The 19969-nt window shown below is 33.9% G+C and overlaps 1 protein-coding gene across 1 annotated transcript in view; it reads left to right on the forward strand.

Moving 5' to 3' along the window:
- LOC145731101 (uncharacterized) overlaps positions 1 to 19969 on the forward strand; it is a 42798-nt gene that overhangs the window by 1429 nt on the left and 21400 nt on the right. The window lies entirely within an intron of this gene.

Consider the following 19969-nt stretch of genomic DNA (forward strand, 5'->3'; position numbering starts at 1 on the left):
GAGAATTTGCCCTAGAAGAAACAGAATAGCTGATGAGAGAAGATTGGATCAAATGAGACAAAATAGCACTAAAAAATGGAGATGATTTCATGTTATAACATTCATAACTATTATGAGCTGACCATTTTGGTTCTCTGTTTAAATGTCATAATTATAGATCAGAAGAAGAGATAGCACAAGAACCAAAAAGTCTTAAATTATCAAATGCTTAATAACTTTTTAAGTAGTTTTAGATGTGGGTCTAAAAGTCCTGTCCTGTTTGTATTCTGTACATCAGTGATTTGTAAAGATCTGGGATTTATGGTTTCCAAACTAAAGAAATATGCAAGACTTGGAAGATCAAGAAAGGCAAGATTAGTTCCTTTAAATTATTCGTAACATAATTCTGAATATTAAAACTGGGTGGATGACAAAGTTCATGAACATAACACCAGAATAGAGACCAGTGTTAACTTAAGAGAACTTGCAGAGAAAAAAGTTAATCCAGCTAATACATGATACAGCAGGTAGAAAAAACAAACACAAGCTGAAATGCTCTGAATCAGGAAATATGAATATAACAAAAGGAAAGTATCTACTAAGTAGTAACTTAACCATTTACAACATTGCTTATCTTTAATTAACTTCCCAAACCTGTCGACAAGGTCAGCGGTCAAAATGCAGAAATATTTATTCTCCAATCAGTCTCTGGCTTATTATGCTGGTCAGGAGTGATCTTTTGTATGTGCTGGAATGCTTAAGGAAGGAACATCTGTTAAATCAAGTTTGTTGGATGTTAAAATAAAATTTACATGAGTGAGGAAAACCAGATGTAAAGGGATAATAGCGATAAGATAAAAATAAAAGTCATGGTGAAACCTAATAAAACGAAAATTGTTTATTTTGTAGAACAAGCATAGCAAAGAACTTGAGGAAATATTTTAAGGAACATTTTTAATAAGTATATGATTGATGATAGTTAATTAATGATGCAACAGCTCTTAAACAGTTATAACCTTCCTACAGATTTACAAAAAAAAAAGCCAATACGGAAAATGTAACGATTCGAAAACAACCTTTTGATTACCTATTCCTGTTACGAGATTGTAAATCGTTGATGGCAACGATATCTAAAAGAAAATTGAATGAAATTTTGCTCTTAATAACTTTGAGGAAATTGAGGAAGCTTTGCGGAACGGAAACTGAATGGTTTCAAAAATATGAGAAAGCTTGAGGATTTAAGTATCGAGAGATTTATTTCCGGAGTTATCCTTTAGTGGGCGTTAAATCAGAAAATTGTATTATTGGGCAAAGTAATATTCAGTAATGAGTGGAAGTTCTCTTGAAAATATTGCAGTAAACAATTTCAGAGTTTCCACATTCTCCTTTCAGTTTTTGCAATTAAAGTCTGGTTGCCACATTTGATTTTTCCTTAATCCAACAACTTTTTTAAAAATTCAACTGCATGTCTTTGTCACTGTTTTCCATTTCTTGACTTGGTATGATGGATATAAACGTTTCCAAGAATACAGCTTCCGTTTTACGCTGTTTTAAATTTAAACGTTGTTTACCACCTTTTGAGTGAGTGAAAGCAAACTTTAGACAGACTACTGAAAATATAAATGAAAAAAAATATCTACTTTGTACTACATTTTCATGAACAGAAATTGTTTAAGCTTTCAACTTTTCACCAAAATACTTTTAATTGGTGTAATTCATAATTAAATGACGGTGGCAGTAAATTCTTTTTGCTTGAACTTTATCCAGTAATTCTTGGTTACTTCGGGAAACTTTTCCAGTCATAAGGGTCGAACTTGTTTTATCTTAGTTAGGTTTATCGATTTGGACTGTTTCTGAAAACCCAGCAAGAGAGACTATTAAAGCCGCTGGAGAATTTAACCGTCACGTTTTTCAATTCCTTTTCATCTTGTTTCTTCTCGAGATTTAACTGTAATCGTTGGGTCGGTTATGGTTATTTGCTTGTCGAGTGAATAACTCCGTTTACTTTGGTTGGTATTAAAAAACTACTTGTCTCCGTAATGGCGCAAAGCACTATCGATTACTGTTCCGTAGTTTACATGGTCGAAAGCGAGACGAGGGTAAACGATTGACTGTATATAAAAGGGGGAGAAACGCCACGTGTGTTTGCGGCATTCACTTGTCACTATGACATGCACTGGGGCATACAATGTTACTGACTCATGTAGACCCTAAACGGTTATTGACATAATTCCAGGCCGGAGGCTTTTCTACCTGCGAATACCGATATTAAAGGGCAAGGTATAAGGTTGTGGTTTCCCTCTGGTTTTAACCTGGTTTTCAATAAATTTCTAGTGATGGGCATTAAAAGGTTTTCGAAGAAGTTACTTTTGTGTAAGTAAGTGGGTCATAAAAACGAATTACGCAACTGGTAATCTCTGTCATTTAAACTTTCAAGCTTATAGAAAATGAAGAAACATAATTTTCAGAGTACTGAAGATGGAGAGAGAGTCTAATACACTTAATATTTGTGTAGCTGAGATGGGTTGATCTTAATGCAGTAAGACACAACTTCTCATTTTGAGATCCTTCTATACAAGAGTCTCCACAACATTAGAGCAGGTCTTACGTGATATCACAAAATACTCCTCCAGAATTCTTTAAACTGATATTTTCTGACAGAATTGTACTAAGATATGAAAAAATTAAATCAAAAGTAGTTCAAATTTACAAGACCTACACGATCGTCTTAGCTACTATTTGAAAAGTGAAGAACAAAACAACAATTTGTAAATGATTTGGTTAGGTTAGACCATCAAAGATTTCAGAAGTAATGAACTTGAAATGAGGTTAACGAACAGTAACTGGAATAACTAGTAATTCGAATATAAACCAATCTTTAAATAATGTTACTAGTTTTTGTTGAACAATCGTGTATTCTGTTTCTAACTATGTATTAAGTTTAATAATATAGTCGATCTAGTACCAAGGCTGGAATAGATAATACGTGCAATTATTTATTATTGGTTTGAGATATTGTTGCTCATTAGCACATCATGCTAGAATTCCGGTCAAACAACATCAACATTGTAATCAGTTGTGATTGTTAACTGATTGATATAGAAAAGCATACCACTCGACCGTGAAGAGCGCAATTTCAAAATGTCGCGATTCAATTTAAACCCGAAATCACTTAACATTGTTTATTTACCCACCAATAAAGTTTATCAGTGAAAATTAACGTCACGGACTCTGCTTCCATCAGTTATCGGCTATCTAAAATGAACACGAGCTAGGTCACCACGTCATCAGAACCACATATGACTAGCGTTCTTGGGTTCTTGTATCTTTCAGTCAGCAAGATACAGGTGCAGTAAATTGTGCGTTCCCTTAAATACACCATTTAACTATCATAATACAAAAGATGTTTTTGTTTATTTATAGAGAATCACAGGGAACTGGTTGGTTAAATTGTTGAGTTTTTTCATTTCCATCTATTCATTTTCTATTTATTCATTGATGTTCTTAAAACATTCTCAAACATTATATTACCTGTTGGTTCAAATGAACATCTGCCACTTTGGTGCAGAAGTAATGCATTTTACAAGTTGAAAGCACCAGGATAGATGGAAATCAACTAAAGCAGCTGAGACTTTTATTGAAAAATTCCATAAAATGCACATTACAAAAAGAATACTAGTGGCACACTCTTTCCATAGGGGTTCTTAAACACAGGCAATTTGTGATAATTTGCTTTCCACTCTATCATGTTTTTTATAGTTTATTTATGTGGCAAAAAGATATTATTGATACTATTAATATGGATTGAATCGTTTATTTCCAGTGTTTTCATATATAAAACTCTGTAATTTTGGTATGTATTCTAGAAGGCATTGGCCGCGACCGCCGAAGAGCTAACTGCTCGATCGTTGGCCCACTTTCAAGCCAAGTCGATTAAAATAAACTTTTGTAACAGTCTCGCGAGTTTCACACCGTTTTACTTTAAGATTCATTCCAGTTTTCGACACGTCTGCTTCGGCTGGAACAATGTTATCAAAATATTTACTCGGTTATTATTGGAACAAAATAACGGAGGAGTGTTTTTAAAAATAGCACTCCCTCCCACACTAAACGAATCGAACAGTTCATCCACAATTATACAAATTACTATTACGAGTACTGATAAACATTTATCATTCTATGTACAATGGAGATATCAATATTCGAAAATCATTAAGGCCAGAAAGTGATTATATACACAAGGTTACGTCTCGATTGACCGCATCCTTATTGAGCCTGTAACTGCTCCGAACCCAGCCAGCGATGGTCGATAAGAAAACAGCTGCAATTATTATAAAGCAACGCGGAGAAACTCTTTAACATCCTCATTCCAATGGGGAACAATCAAGTTCTATCGAGATTTATAACTTGATTATGTTAGTAAATGAGTAAATTGCAATTTTTTGATTGTGAGAAGAAAAGTAGTTCAAGTGGATTAAAGGAGAAGATGACACAGATGAGTAGTTAGGGACAAATGGATAAGTAGAAAGTAGCTTCCTAGGATGATGCAAAACACAGATTAAATGAATTTAGGATAATGTTTTCATTAACTTGACAAATTGATAAAAGTACGATCAGAGTGAATAAATTATACATCATAATCGTTGCACAATAACTGTACTGAAACCATGTACCATCATTAATCACTTGGGAAGTTTCATCTAATTAATCCACTAGCTTTAATAGCCCAAACTAAATTTACGACTAATCAAACATTTTTGCATACTAGATCGATCACAAAACCATCGATTTTCGACAATTACTGATATAAAGTATCGATGTTTTCCCGTTGTTTGACCCAACACTAAATTGCCTCGTCGTTTTCAGCGCGCTCAGTGCGAACGCCGGGGGGCTCTCCCCCACTTACTGCCGTGTAGGTCTCCCGTGGGGTCCGGGGGCTCTATTTAGAGGTCCGTTAGGGCACGTATTGATTTTAGTCATGATCTAGTGTTGTCCCACATGAAATTAAATGCAAATATTACCCACGTCTATCTAATTACCTTCTCATATTAGTGTGATTTCTTCCAGTTAACTCTGGTATGTACGATCCAGTTCGAGAAACTTACTCTAATTGGTGATTTTAGAATGTTTGCATCAGAGTTGCAAGAGAGGAGTTCTACTAGTCTTGCTCTATAATCATGCAGTTTTGTAAAAGATCATTCTAAATATAACGGCATATTGCAAATATGATACCACTAAGGTTCGTCAATATTCCGTTTAAATATGAAAAATGAAAATTTACTAGCTAATGTGTTGAACTTGAGCCTCTAAATTTATGTTACGCTTAATTGACGCTGAACCTTCTAAATTGGTAAATTACCTAGTTGGACATATTTTAATCAAGTAAAATGTAGAATCGTGTAGTATTCAATGATTATAAGGAACTTAATCTCCTACATACTTCATAACCCTATTAACGTATTGAACCGTGTAATATATGCGTTACGTCTAATTGATAATGGGCGTTACAGAGAAATGAATCTTCAATTACCAATGTAATTAAGTGTGAGATAGATTGAGTCCAATTCCATATTTAATTAGAAAATTAATTGAATAAACGTCTATATAAATACTATGTTTTTGGTGTTTACTAATAAAAATGAAACAAAAATTCTTGTGAGTGACTTGAAAACGTTAAAAAGAGCTAACAGAAAAGCTGGTGTTGGGTTCGTATACAAAAGCCAATTCATTATATGTTAGAGGTAGGTAATTCGATCTGTCTGAGGCTTAAGCCATAAATGAGTAGGTTTAAGGGCAGTTGGGTTTTGAATTAGGCAGGATAGGTTGGTTTTGTTTTAACATGATACTTTGTTTGCTACAAAAGTTTTGTAAAGGTATACGCGAGGAACGGTTTGATTAGGATCTAGAACTAATCAACAGAAGATTAGCCGAGTCGTTATCATTTTTGATTTTTTTAGCTTCACCTCATCTGTCTGTCTGAAATCACTCAGCAGGATTATGACACTTTACGTTCATATGCGTAAAAACGAGTAAAACAGAGAAAAGACGATTTCTGTCATGTTTAGTAGAAGCAGTAGTAGTAGTTTTGCATTGCAAGACAAGACAGGAGAACACAGGCATGATTATAGAGCATCTTGTCTTGACCAAGTAAGACAAGATTTCATGTCTTGTGAAACACTTCTCTATATCTTCACAATGTGATGACATCAATTGAGTGTCAAAAGCTAAAACACTTGCACTTCCGCCTTATTACCTGTTCAAGAGAATACCGATTCTATAACACCAATTTGCTTGTTAATATTCAACCTTCATTGGTGTCAAAGAGAAAACATTACGAATTCATACCATACCAACCTGCTGTTGCAATATTCTCGAGTCTCGACCTCGAAAGTAGCCAACCATACCACTGAAACACATTAAAACGAGACGTGGGGCAATTTACGTTTGAACCATGTGGCAACGTCGCGTTTAGTGGGTACTTACCATCGACTAGCGCGCGATCATTCAAGGAACCTCGAACCGCTTTCTGTTTGTGTTTTCGATAATAATAACTGTTGTACTCGCCGTTCTGGGTAATCTGTCTTCGATGTCACGTTTTGCTCGATATTGGCCTGGTTTCAACCACGATTGCCACATCACATAATGGCCACCGCCAAGTTTTGGCAAGTTTTCGAACGTCAATGAGATTGACATTCTCGGAAAAAAGGAAATGAGTTGAACAAACGTTTTCATGTGATTTATCTTTTAATAATAGTCTGAGCAATTCTCCTTGCCCGACCGTTGAGCTTAATTAATTAAGTTCCCTTTGTTTTCCTTGCTATTTTCCCTCATTGATGGAAATTAGGTCGTTCCTGTTGCGTATGCAAACGGATTGTTCCGTTCTTGATTACACGTTCACCTATTAATAGCCCATTGCTTTATCTCGTTAAGTCTTTATTGAAACATCTTTGTTTTAGCAATTAATCAGTTGCAAACCATTACCGTAAAAAATTGGGGACGAAATCTCCACAGTCAGAGACAAATTATGGCCAACCCTATGGCATACAAGAACCATCATCAATAAACGATAGTTTAAAAAATGACTTTCATATTTTCGCGAAGGCAGATTACCATTTTATCTTAGGGCGTTTTTGGAACGAACTATAAATAATTCTAACCCGTAATGTACTGGCTTTTTTCAGAAATGTTTTTATACGATAACTCATTGTTAGCATACCACTTTTAGGGATTGTTCAAACGCTTTTGGATTCGAATGCAGGTTTTAACTAAAACTCTATTTACCAGGTTTGATGGTAATTTTTTGCATTTTACCTTAAAATGTGGCTAATTTATTGCAGTGGTTGCATCGGGCCGTTTAAATTCTAGAGTTAAGTCTTTCATGTCTGTCAAGGAAAGCAAATGCTTTTTTTCTTGAACATTTCTGTTGAGAAGAGAAGAAAAGAAACAGAAACAAACATTTTTTTTTTGCAGTTCTTTAGAACAAAATTAAGTTCTGTTAATTCCTTGATGGAAACTCCTAATTAGAATTAAAACTCATCTGTGTATAATATCATCTTTATTATTGAACGTTTCCTCATACGTACGTTGTTCCTGTTCCTTTAATAGCAAATTCCGGTTTTATGTACAAAAGCACAATTTTCATCGTAAAACAGTTTTATTAGCATAATTGAGTGAAGCCACGAGACGACATAAAGTTTTAAGTGGAAAACCACAACAGCGAATTATTTTATTTATATTATCTTTACCATTTTATTCATAGTTTTATCGTTGATATTTGGTTTTTTTTTTGGTGCAGTTTCCTTGCACATTTTTGCCGATTCAATTCAGTTGTAAATGATATTAAAGCTTGTTTATAATCCAAAAATAGATAACTTAAGTGTAATCAAACTGTGTTGTTTGGTATACGGTAGTGTCCGTATCTAATCGCAACTTTTTGAGGTTACTGAAGGTGTTTATCACGAAAGTTATGGCAACTAAATTGCGAAGGCTTTATGCAAATCAATAGGTGCGTAAATTTGCATCTATTTATTTACCTTTCAAGTGCAACGGTTTCCGAAACAGGTGTTATATAATATAAAATTTAAACTTTCACTCATCTAATTACTTCCAGAATACGAAATTTTACAGTCCTTGAAATCTGATTATGCCCCAGGTTACCTATCTACTGTCTGTAACACCTTCAGGTATATAGTCTTCGTTTTGTATTTTAATTATGCAAATCGGCAAAATCCTTGAATCGATACAAGAATTGTGTGAGGAGTTCATTGCTTCGTCGATTTGAATGATATTTTAGTTCGGTTTTCTGACCTGAGTTTGTTTGTTTGTTTGAGATGTTGAAACGAACAAATGTGTTAATTATTGGTATTTCGAAAATTACAAAAAATATATTCTTTAACTTTACCTGTTCTCTTATCAGTAAACAGTAAATGTCCTTTGCTGTGCATTGGAACCTGTCTTGAAAGGTTTAAAGTGCTTAATCCTTTGGTATAATTGATAGTGATAATACTTAGAACTTAATTCCTATGTTGCAAGTCCGTTTTTAATGCTAGAAAGAAAATAAAAGAACGTATTCACCTTTTGTTGCCTTTGTATAATAAAAAGCACATCTGGGCTGGTAAAAGCCACGTTTAGGATGGTTTGGGCAAAGCTTTATTAGATGACTGAAAACCTTATTATAGGTTTGTTTACAGTTTATCGCCTAATTAAAAAGAAAAGTTGTATAAAAGTAGGTGTCGATTTACATTTAGTTAAAGTGTTGCTAAATATTAAAAATTTACAATTTTTTAGATTAATCAATGACCACGCGGAGGCAAACACCATATTATGCTGATGAATGCACGTTTTCATGAAATATGGCAAGGAAAGGTTATTCTGATTCACCTGTATGGGTCACGCAAGTGCCTGGCGATAATAATAAGCTGTTTGCTAATTTATCTATAGGTCATTAGCCTCGGATTATCAATATTTTGCGAAAGGAGACTTCTGTTCGATTGATTTGAAGGATTATTGTAGATCGTTGACGTTGTTATTAATTAAGAAATCACTTTAGTTAAACCCCATCCATTTTTTTGTCGTTCAGTGATCTTAAAGCATTTCATCAAGGAAAAAGTGTAAAAGCAATCTTAACACATCAAGAAAAATTGTAATAAAAGTGCCTAGTTTAAGGTTGTCAACCTTAAACCAACACACAGTAAAGTGCTTCCAAGTGAAAGCGTCTTTAAGTAAATGCCGGAGAAATGAAGAACACATAATTAGTGTTATGATCAGTTAAGGGTTGAAGGGTTGAAACCTCTACGCTTTCGTCCTTGTTTACGAATTATTCAGGATTACGAAAACTTTTCCAGTTTATCCCGTAGTATAGTTCCGCATGCCTGATGTATTACTGATAATAGGGTAGCAGGATTGTGGTAAATCCTCAAAAAGGCCGGCCTTGTTATAAATAAATAAGCGGAAAATATGAGAACTGGTAAAACAATGCATGGTAGCGAAACGTTTGCCTTTGGCCGAGATCATTGATCTTCAAGATAAATACGTTCCCTTGTTTTCGGCGTACTAATAACGGGCGTGGCACGAAACCGACCCAAGTCAACCACCTTTCGAAAACTTATTCATTCCACACATTATAATGACAGTTCCGGCTCTAAGTTTTCATCTCCGCTTGCATGTTCCATATTTAACTCTCATGGCGATTAGCAAACTTTCCACCAAGAATCCACCTGAGCATACAATAATTCGGAATCTGTTAATTTTCTAGGAAACAGTTTATAAACAATACAAATATAATTTTTGTTTGTTGAATTTTGCTCAAACCATTAACTTTCCCCTTGGGTTTGCTTCTGTTTTCTAAATTTGTCATTTGTTGTTTCAGGTAAGCAAGAATCAGTTGCTCTTTGATATCTTCTCGATTTCAACCATGGAACGTAAGTAGTGGCTTTATATCACACATATTTTTACGGGTTTATAACTAATCTTAGAAATAAACACTATAAATCAAAGTTCCTACGGATTCTGTTCCCATGAAAGCGTATTAATCAATAAAGTGAAAAACAATTATGGGATATTTAGGACTTTCTAAGTAAAGGATTTACCTAAGTAAGATTTTACGGATGATTCTTCACTGTTTTGTTAGAAGTAACGCAATTTTTCGGGGCTAAGTCTTTTCTCAATAGCACATAAGCAATTTAAAAAATGATGATGTATCATTAGTTAATAAGTGGCAAATTCGTCGAGTTCCAAGTTTGGAAACCAATTCCAAGGTATGCTAACGATACTTGTAAAGTCATACTAAACACCTCCGCTTCTCGAGACTTTATAATGAATATTTAATCACTGATTTCCATTTTTGACCATCGCGATTAGCATGCCTGAGATTCGCTTCAAGTTGATGGCGAGACGCCCGCTCGTCTGTGTCCGTTTCAATGGTAGAACGAGCGTAATCGCGCAAAACAGCAAACTCGTCAGGGATTTACATAAAAAGTGGAACGTCCCGTTAATAATGGATCAGCCGGTATTTATACATACGAAGTACGCCTAATGACAATTAAAACCGCGTTGGTAATTATATTTTTAGGTTAGCGCGTATTCGAAAACGCGAGATTGAAAAATGAGAATTCACAGATGTTTCTGGTTATTATTAAACCGTATCAGTCCGGGTAGCGGAGAGGAAAGTTTAACGATTTACGTGGTTGTTGATCTTTTCGGGAACATTATTGCTTTTATCAGCTTTTTGTTAAGTACAGTTTATTGTTCTCATAATTTTGCTATTGTTTTTCTTGCGTCAACCATTGGGAAATACGGTGGCTCTGAAAGACCATGCCATTTTTTTCCCTTGCATTGCCAGTTAGGTTATGGAAATGCCAGTAAGTTTCTGGCAACTGTCAAATAGTTTCTAACAATGCCAGATAGTTTTCCCTTTTGTCAGATAGTTTCTAACAATGTTAGTTAGTTTCTAGCAACTGTCAGATAGTTTCTAACAATGCCAGATAGTTTCTTGCAATGCCAGTTGGTTTTTGGTAATGTCAGATAGTTTCTGGGATTGTCACACAGTTTCTAACAATGCCAGTAAGTTTCTTGCAGTGCTAGTTAGTTTCTGGAAATGTCAGATAGTTTCTAACAATTCCAGTTAGTTTCTTCCAATGCCAGTTAGTTTTTGGCAATTCTCAGATAGTTCCTGGCATTGTCACACATTTTCTAACAATGCCAGTAAGTTTCTTGCAGTGCTAGTTAGTTTCTGGCATTGCCAGATAGTTTTTGGCAATGTCAGATAGTTTATAACAAGCCAAATAGTTTCTAACAATACCGGTTAGTTTCTGGCAATTATCAGATAGTTTCTAACATTGCAAGTTAGTTTCTGGAAATGCCAGTTAATTTTTGTGAATTCTCAGATAGTTTCTGGCATTGTCACACAGTTTTTAACAATGCGAGTTAGTTTCTTGTAATGCTAGTTAGTTTCTGGAAATTGTCAGATAGTTTATGGCAATGTCAGATAGTTTATAACAAGCCAAATAGTTTCTAACAATACCGGTTAGTTTCTGGCAATTATCAGATAGTTTCTAACAATGCAAGTTAGTTTCTGGAAATGCCAGTTAATTTTTGTGAATTCTCAGATAGTTTCTGGCATTGTCACACAGTTTTTAACAATGCCAGTTAGTTTCTTGTAATGCTAGTTAGTTTCTGGCAATTGTCAGATAGTTTATAACAAGCCAAACAGTTTCTAACAATACCAGATAGTTTCTGGCAATGTAAGATAGTCCCTGTTTCTGTTCAGCACCAGCATGGAATCGTATTGGGTTATTGGAGTATGGATTTCCTAATCCGTGATTATCGAAATTATTTATTTAAACTCTGATTAATGTTACAATGCACTGAAATATCGAATCAAGGCTATCACGCCGAATTCTAAAGTCGATTATGCGGTTGAAATTAACTGGAAGGTCAACTAGGAGCAGTTTAATAGCCCACCACATATCTGTTCCCGAAACTTGTTTATATATTCCAATACTGCTTTTTAGGTTTCTATAAATATTCATGGGACGCAACGAAAAAATAAACAGCTGATATTACGATTTTTCGTTGTCCGTTAGATCGTATAAAAGACTGGGCCTTATTAGAAAACTCAAGTAGTTAACACAGCTACGTATACTGACCCGCATGGTTAACCATGTGGGCAGTTTGCAATTGCATTTTTCACAGACTTAACTTCCGTTTTTTTTTGCCAATAATGATACAGCACACTGTCCAAGTTCATTTTTAGTAAAATCGCCTTAAAGGTGTTATTTGCTAAATTACAATAATTAAACGTCAACAACATAAATCCATAATTAACCAACGAAATTAATTGTTGCACTCGTCTGGGTTACAACCCACTACAATTAAAAGTAACCATAAAACTATGTATATCAGACTGACCGCAGTTTGACTTTAACTTGCAGAGAAAGTAGCTCATACGAAAGTGAGTGATTACACACATTTGATTAATGCAATGTCGCATTAATTGTAAATTTAATTAATTTGAACGAATTAGATTATTAGAGTAATGAACAATTTGTATGTAGACTTTTAACAACACAGTGGTCTTAATTCCAGTGGAAACACAATACGTTTAATTTCTTTCACTGTCGATTAGCACTTTTGTCGACATTAATCGTTTTGTATTTGCTCTTAGACATAATATCAATTTTCTTTCCTATTTTTGCCTTTCTTCACATTTTTGGTGTTTCTTTTCGTCATTGAATGTCGTCGATATTTTAGGGGTAAATTATATAAATGGATAAATGAGCGATGTTACTCGTGTTTCGTTTCCATGTTGAACGCCGTCGACCAAGGTTTCTAATTTGCATGTTTAGCAGAATTTATAGCAAAGTATAATAAATTAGCTTCAGTCTTAAATGAGTCATTAACCCGCATGTTAATGATGTTTTGGATGGTATTAATAGAGTAGTCGATTTTCCTTCCACTTGTTGCGTCTGATACACTTTTTCGATAATCGAAATAAATAGATAATCACACAGTAATCAAAAAGGTTGGTAACACCTTTACAAACGGCAATAAAGTTTCTTTTCAAATTATGGCGACACGAGGGTAAAATTCTGAATTTCTACCTACTCTAAACATTGTTTAGGATGGAAGGGCGGAGAAATGGAAAGAATGCGATAAGCGGACAAAACGGCCCTTTCGAACTTTAAAATTGAATGCGCGAGGTTGCCAGTTTAACAACTAGAACAATCCTAATAAAGCTTGCAAGTTGGGCAATTTTAAACTTTACATAATGTAACCATGCAACAATGCAATAAAAGTTTGAAAACTAAACATTTCTGATTCAACAACCTTTACAACAACAAGAAGTTTGAGTTTGTTTTCTTATGATTGAAAAAGTTAAAAAGCACTTAAATCTGTATTTAAAACTATACAATTCTGCTAGCTTATAGCTAATCATTCTTAACAAGAAATTAATAAGCTTTACTGAGAAGTGATCGATCATTAACTCGTTCGTTAAATGAGTATCAATGGGCGTTCTTAATGATTAATAATATTATTAAACAATTTGTATGGATAATTACATTTCTTGTGATTGACTTATATTTCCGTCATTGTTAAATTTAGATAAAGATAGCTCTTCAATGATTTTGTTAAAAATTTGAAAGTTGAATTGAGATTACAAAAGCTTTCTAATAATTTTCTAACGAAAACATTCCTGATCTCATTTTCGCAGACAACAAGGAAATAAATGTACATGTATTTACCAGGCTGGAAAAGCAAATAAATAAACCAATTACTGCATCAAGGAAAACAACTTTAAAGTTTTCAAACTAGAACCACAGGTACAAGTGGATGATTCACTCACATCGAAAGCTTTCACGTTTTCCAAGAGTTATCGTAAATTTACTGGTAACTTTAATAGAAACCGCAAAAGTGCCAGTCTCCCACTTTGGTGGCCTTCTCAATACGCAATTTGTCTTTCAGATAAAACACTGGAACAAAGTGCACGTCGTTTACTTTTGTCAGACCCGTTAGAAATAACCTATTAACATCTCAACGGTTTTCGATTCGTATAAATTATCCGAATTATCAGGAAATAGTTTTTGAGTGAGTATTTAGTAAATGTTTCTCTAATTTTGAGTGCATCAAAACGGCATCGGCACCAAGGCCAGTAACGTCACGATAGGGGAGGATGGAGAGGTTGGAGTTTAAATTGGAGTCGGCGCGGAAATTCCAGGAATAGTAGAACAATTTCAGTGTGTTCTCCAAGTTGTTGCGACGGTGAATACCCGCGAAATTGTACAGCTTCAAGTGATTAATTTCTGACCTTGTGTTGGTAAACTTGCCTGTTCTGATGAAATCTTTACACACGTAAATAAATACTCATGGCAAATATGTGCACATGAAAATTTATTAGTAAACAGACAAGTTTTATGCGTAAATAAACTTTTTCAAATTTTTGTGTTAGTAACAGGGCATTTTCACAGAATTGGAGGAGATTTACTAAAATAATACTACGGATATGACATGTTTATAACAGGAGGAATGCAACGCTAGACTGAAAGTGAAACTTCGCAATACCAAAAAACAATAACTGCTAAACAACAATAAACATTGTGTTCGACCAACAAGAACCAACGTTAAAGGAAGGTTTAATTATTGCCCTTGACCTCAAAATTGCTAATTATCAAGAAATCAAACAACTAAATTTACGATTCTGTTGGAAATTTGAAAGAAGGAACCACTTTATGTAACTTTGGAGAGGGTGTCCGTCCCAAGGTCCAAATTTTTCACTTTTTCAATCGTGAATTGAGTTGACAAATGTCGATTCAACAGTTCCACGATTTGGAATTCGAACGGTTACGGAAACTCTGGCTTTCGTTTGTTCTTTGAAACCGTGATTAATGATTTTCCTCTCCACACCAGAAGAATGGAATGTGAATTAACAAACATGTATGAAAGGAGTAGTTTTTGTTAGACCAATTTGGCTGGAATTAGCTTCTTTCAAAACAAATTTTCGTTGTAACATGTGGTATTGAGGTTTGTAATAAAATTTTATTGTTAATAAAAAAGTAATAAATATTACTTCTGATGTAGTGTGGTTTGGAAGTTAGTCCGTAAGAATAGTTAATTAGGTAAAACAAAACAATGTGATGCTTATCACCGAATTAGCAGATTTATTATTTCCCTGGGCTTAACTTATAGCCAACGAGGATTATACATATAAAACTCTAGAAAGTTTCGAAATTTTAATCACACTGACTTCCGGAAGTATCGAATGGAATTGATTTCACGTAATGAAATCGCACAAACTGTTTGAGTTATGATTGAAGTTTACGTAATATTGCCCTTTAATCTAGATTCTGTATCGTAAAGAGAATTCCATTCTAATTTTAACGAGGGATAGACCGCCGATAATTTTTTTTACACCAAAATGCCTTTTTGCTTACAAAATACCTTGAAATGCCTTTAAAATACCTCACAATGTTTCTATTATTGCTCAAAATGCCTCACAGAGATAATGCCTTAAAACTGCCTAAAATGCTTCAAATTGCCTTGAAATACATCGAAATTCCCATTCGATCGAATTTAAGAGCCAAAAGCTTAAAATTATTTTTTTTAAAGGTCTCCTGACAGTTTTTAGGTTAGGTTAGGTGACAACGTAAAGGTTTTATCAAATTTTTGACACTTGATTTGACCTTGTGCCGAAAGCTTCAAATTTATTTTCTAAGGTCAGGTGACTGTTTTTCCAAATTCTGACAAACAAAAAATATTTTTTAACGTTTGCACGAATCTTCTAACTGTCATAGTAACCAAGTTAGCACTTGTCAAATAAAGACACTTATCATTTAAAAGAAACAGTTGAAAAATTGGTTATTTAAATTTAGACAGTAGTAAAATTGTAAGAACTACGCCACGTGACTTGATAATTAAATTTTTGAGCTTGCAGCATTGTAAACCCCAGTTGACATTGTCAAAAACAGTCACGTGAACTTCAAAACGCAGTTTAAACTTTGAAAAATGGTAAATTAAATTGAGACAGTTGTAAAAACTTAAATTGCAAAATACACGTTACATGGCGTTTTAAATGCAATTCTGCAGGTTCTTGCAACACTGTAAAGGCCAGTTGACATCTCTCAAAATTAGTCACGTGACCTTTAAAATGTGGTTTAAAATTTAAAAATTTGGTAAATTAAATTTAGACTATTTTAGACAGTCGTAAAAGCTGAAATTGCAAGAGACACATCACGTAACTTTGATTATGTCATTTTAGAGCTTGCAACACTGTCCAAGCCAACTGACACCTGTCAAAAACAGTCACGTGACTTTAAAATGTAATTTAAATGTTGATCATTTGGTAAATTAAATTTAGACAGTTGTAAAAGCTAAAATTGCAAAATACACGTTACGTGACGTTAATAATACAATTTTGAACTTGCAACATTGTAAAGGCCAGTTGACATTGTCAAAAACAGTCACGTAAACTTCAAAACGCAGTTTAAACTTTAAAAAATGATAAATTAAATTTAGACAGACAGCTGTCATAAACAGTCACGTGACTTTAAAATGTAATTTAAATGATGAAAAATTGGTAAATTATTATAATAATTTGTAATGAATATTGTTTCAACTCAATACCATGTAACAAAGATTTTACCATAATAATTGCATGTGCCTATGCTGTTCTGTTCAATTTTCAGTCAGTTTTGTTATATTAATACACTACATTTTGAAACATACAGACAATGCCTCAAAATACTCTCAAATGCCTTATAAATATCGCAAAATGCTTCGTAATACCTCGTAATGCTTTGTAATACCTCACAATGCTTCGTAATAATGGAAAAGTGCCTCATAATACCTCAAATTACCTCGGCGATCTACCCCTCGAATTTTAAGGAACCACTAATAACAATACATTATTGCAATAATTAAAGTTGTCATTGTGAATCGATTATATGCTTGTTGTAACCGCTAATTAACCTTTAAAAATGTATACCCACAGCTTTAACCTGTTTTATCGATTTTTTTAATTGGAAAATTAATATAATCTACCGGCAAAACACTTATTCGCATTTCCACAAGTTCACGCGTTGAAAAGCTTATCAAAGATTACACACAAAAGGGAATAAAACCGATAGTGGACATGTCATTAAACTAGTAAATCAGAATGTATTAATCAATAATAATAATTATAAAAATAGTAAAAGACTGGCACGAAAACGCTATTTTTGCAAGGCAATAAAACTCTTTCTCTGTTTCTTTCAATGACTACAACCTTAATTGAGTAATTATTTTAATAGGTTAGGTTAAACATATTTATAACATTCTAATCAACTTTGCACTTTGTTTCAATATAAAGCGATAAAGCGTTATCACTTAATATTATGAGTGTGTTTTGTTTTTGAAGAGTAAATTTGCGTTAGGATAAGATGCTGACCCACTTTTTCAAAAAAAATGCGTAATACTATAACAAAAGGGACAAATAAAAACAAACATTTTTTTACGAGATTATAGATGATATTAATTTAAATTGGGTACACGAGAATCTAGATCTGTGTTTTGATGCAAAACTACGCTAAATATGCTTGGCCGTTTTATAAATATCTCTCGTTCACAATGAATGGAATATGTTGCCAAAGCATCTCGTGTACACTTGTAAAGTCTGACATTGTCTGTACGAAAGTTTTGTTAATATTCGAATTTATACAGTCACGTGCCAACTCTAAATAGGCTTCATTTAGCCACGTGCCCCTTGAATTCAGTTTTATACAGCTCCGAAATGTGCTAAAACTGCTCGATAAACCCACAGCCAGTCATTATTTACGATACCGTTTCGCAAGCTTTTATTCACTTTACAAGTTTCTCCGCAATTTTACCTGTTTAAAGAAATCAAGATTCTTCGGTTCTTTCGTGTTCGTCTTCCACACCGTTATCATGTATTTTTACTGTTAATCTAACAATTTTATCTCTAATCTATCATTGTCATTGTATTCTATGAGAAACAACAATTATAAGTTATCACTGTGTGTTAGTGTTACGAAGAAAAGTGTTTGTAATGGGAAAATCTAAAATTGCTTTTAGGAAAGGTGTGTCACATGTTCAAAGATTATGAAATTTGTTATTTTGGTGTTGTTTGGGAATTTTTTATTTACAAAAACTTGTTTGCGGTATTCTTAATAGAACATACTATTTTAGAAGCGAGCAGTGAAGCCAAATTGAGGTTTGTAAATAATTTAAGTTATAGGGGTTGCTATTTTAAGGTTTTGCCTTGTGACCGTTATTTTCGCGTAATTATTCGAAACTCCTTGTTGCGTTAGGGATGGATTGCAAATAATCTCCTGTAAAGGCGCGTAGTTTCTTATTTAGAACTATGACTCATAAAGGGATTTCTACCCCTACGATCGCCCTTAGAATGGGACAGAATGTATCTTGCAAGTGTTGGGTACACACCCTGATTCATAAGTTGTGAACTTAATTAGAGGGCAAAAGACCAACACAATAACACCAAGGCAAATCGATCTTTTATGTCGCGTTCTACGTGATGTAATGCGATTTAATCGGATGTTATTCGCCTTCTCTGTACTAGGTTAATTAAGCGCCGTTTTTACCGATCTTTCAGGCTCTATTAGAGGACAGCCAGGTCGTTTCATTTAATTATCAAGGGATCGTTTTGCATTGAGAGTTATGGAAAGGATCCAACTGCGGACGTTGTCCGGTGCCATTTACTTTTACCATTAATATTCTGAATAGTCTACTAGATGTTTCTTAGTTTTCTATTTCTATTTTTCTTTCTTCTTGTATTCTTTAAAAGTACTACAAAAAGTTTAGTTTAAAGTGCTTTTTTATGCTATTTTATCTAATATATGGAGCTAAATAGAAAATTGCCAAAATTGAATTTTACACACTTTACACAGTAAACGCAATTATTGATAACAAAAACATATTTAATTATCTATTACCTTGCTGTAACTAAAGGCATATTGTAATCATTGCGCAAATTGATACATTATAAACCACGTTAAAAATAAGCATTGTTCATAACCACAACTGTTATTACTTTCTCTACTCATCGATGAAATGGATTGTTGGTAAATCAATTTTGACGATACAAGATCGTATCAATGTCGTCGCGGCAATGCATTTATTTCTCGAAACAGTTACAGATTGCAATTTTAAAAACAAAGTCAACAAAAGCTAGCTTGCCCTTGTACTTGTCGTCACTGATAATGCAACAAGCTATTAAGCAACGCAAAACGTTATGGAATATTAGCAATCGGAACAGACGGCAACGGCGCAGAACCTGAATTTGTCGGATCTGTGTCACGGCACTTTCACGTCCACGATACGAATTACGAATGTTCGTAGATTTATTAATAAACAAGAAACGCGAATGACAAGTACCGCAAATTACTGTGGATTATAGCCAGACAGACGTTGGACGGCTACGAAACTGACGTAATGTGCATTTTCAGACTTTGTTGTTGATAAATATACATACAGATTACCATAACGTTTGTGAAAGCTCAGCAATCGATTTGGACTGAACATCAAAATGTTGATGGTGGTATGTTCTAGAAAGAATAATATGTTCATGACTGAAAATTGCAGGGACATTTATCAAAGTCAGATAAAGGAAGTTTTAGTGAAGATTGCTTAATCTAAATATCACAGTGGGATACACAGTTCATTATGCTGTGAAGAGTATTGTGTTGAAAGAGAACTAACAAATTCAATGAATATCACTTCAACTGATAAAGAACTGTCTTGTTTTTACAGAAGTGCTAATGACATAATCAGAAGAATATTCTTCTATATTATACCTCCTCAATCAAAAATCCCAAATAAATCCGTTTATGGTTAGTGGTTTGACTGTCATAATGATATTATAACATTTTGATTAATTGTTATTAACTGCCCCATAAAAATAAGAATAAAACTGGTCAAAATAAATCAACATCAAAGCAGTCCCGTCAAGAAGTCTACCAAACTAAACTTGTGTGATAAATAC

This window comes from Ips typographus, linkage group LG6 (assembly GCF_016097725.1).
Source record: "Ips typographus isolate SLU linkage group LG6, UJ_Ityp_2.0, whole genome shotgun sequence".
NCBI lineage: Eukaryota > Metazoa > Arthropoda > Insecta > Coleoptera > Curculionidae > Ips > Ips typographus.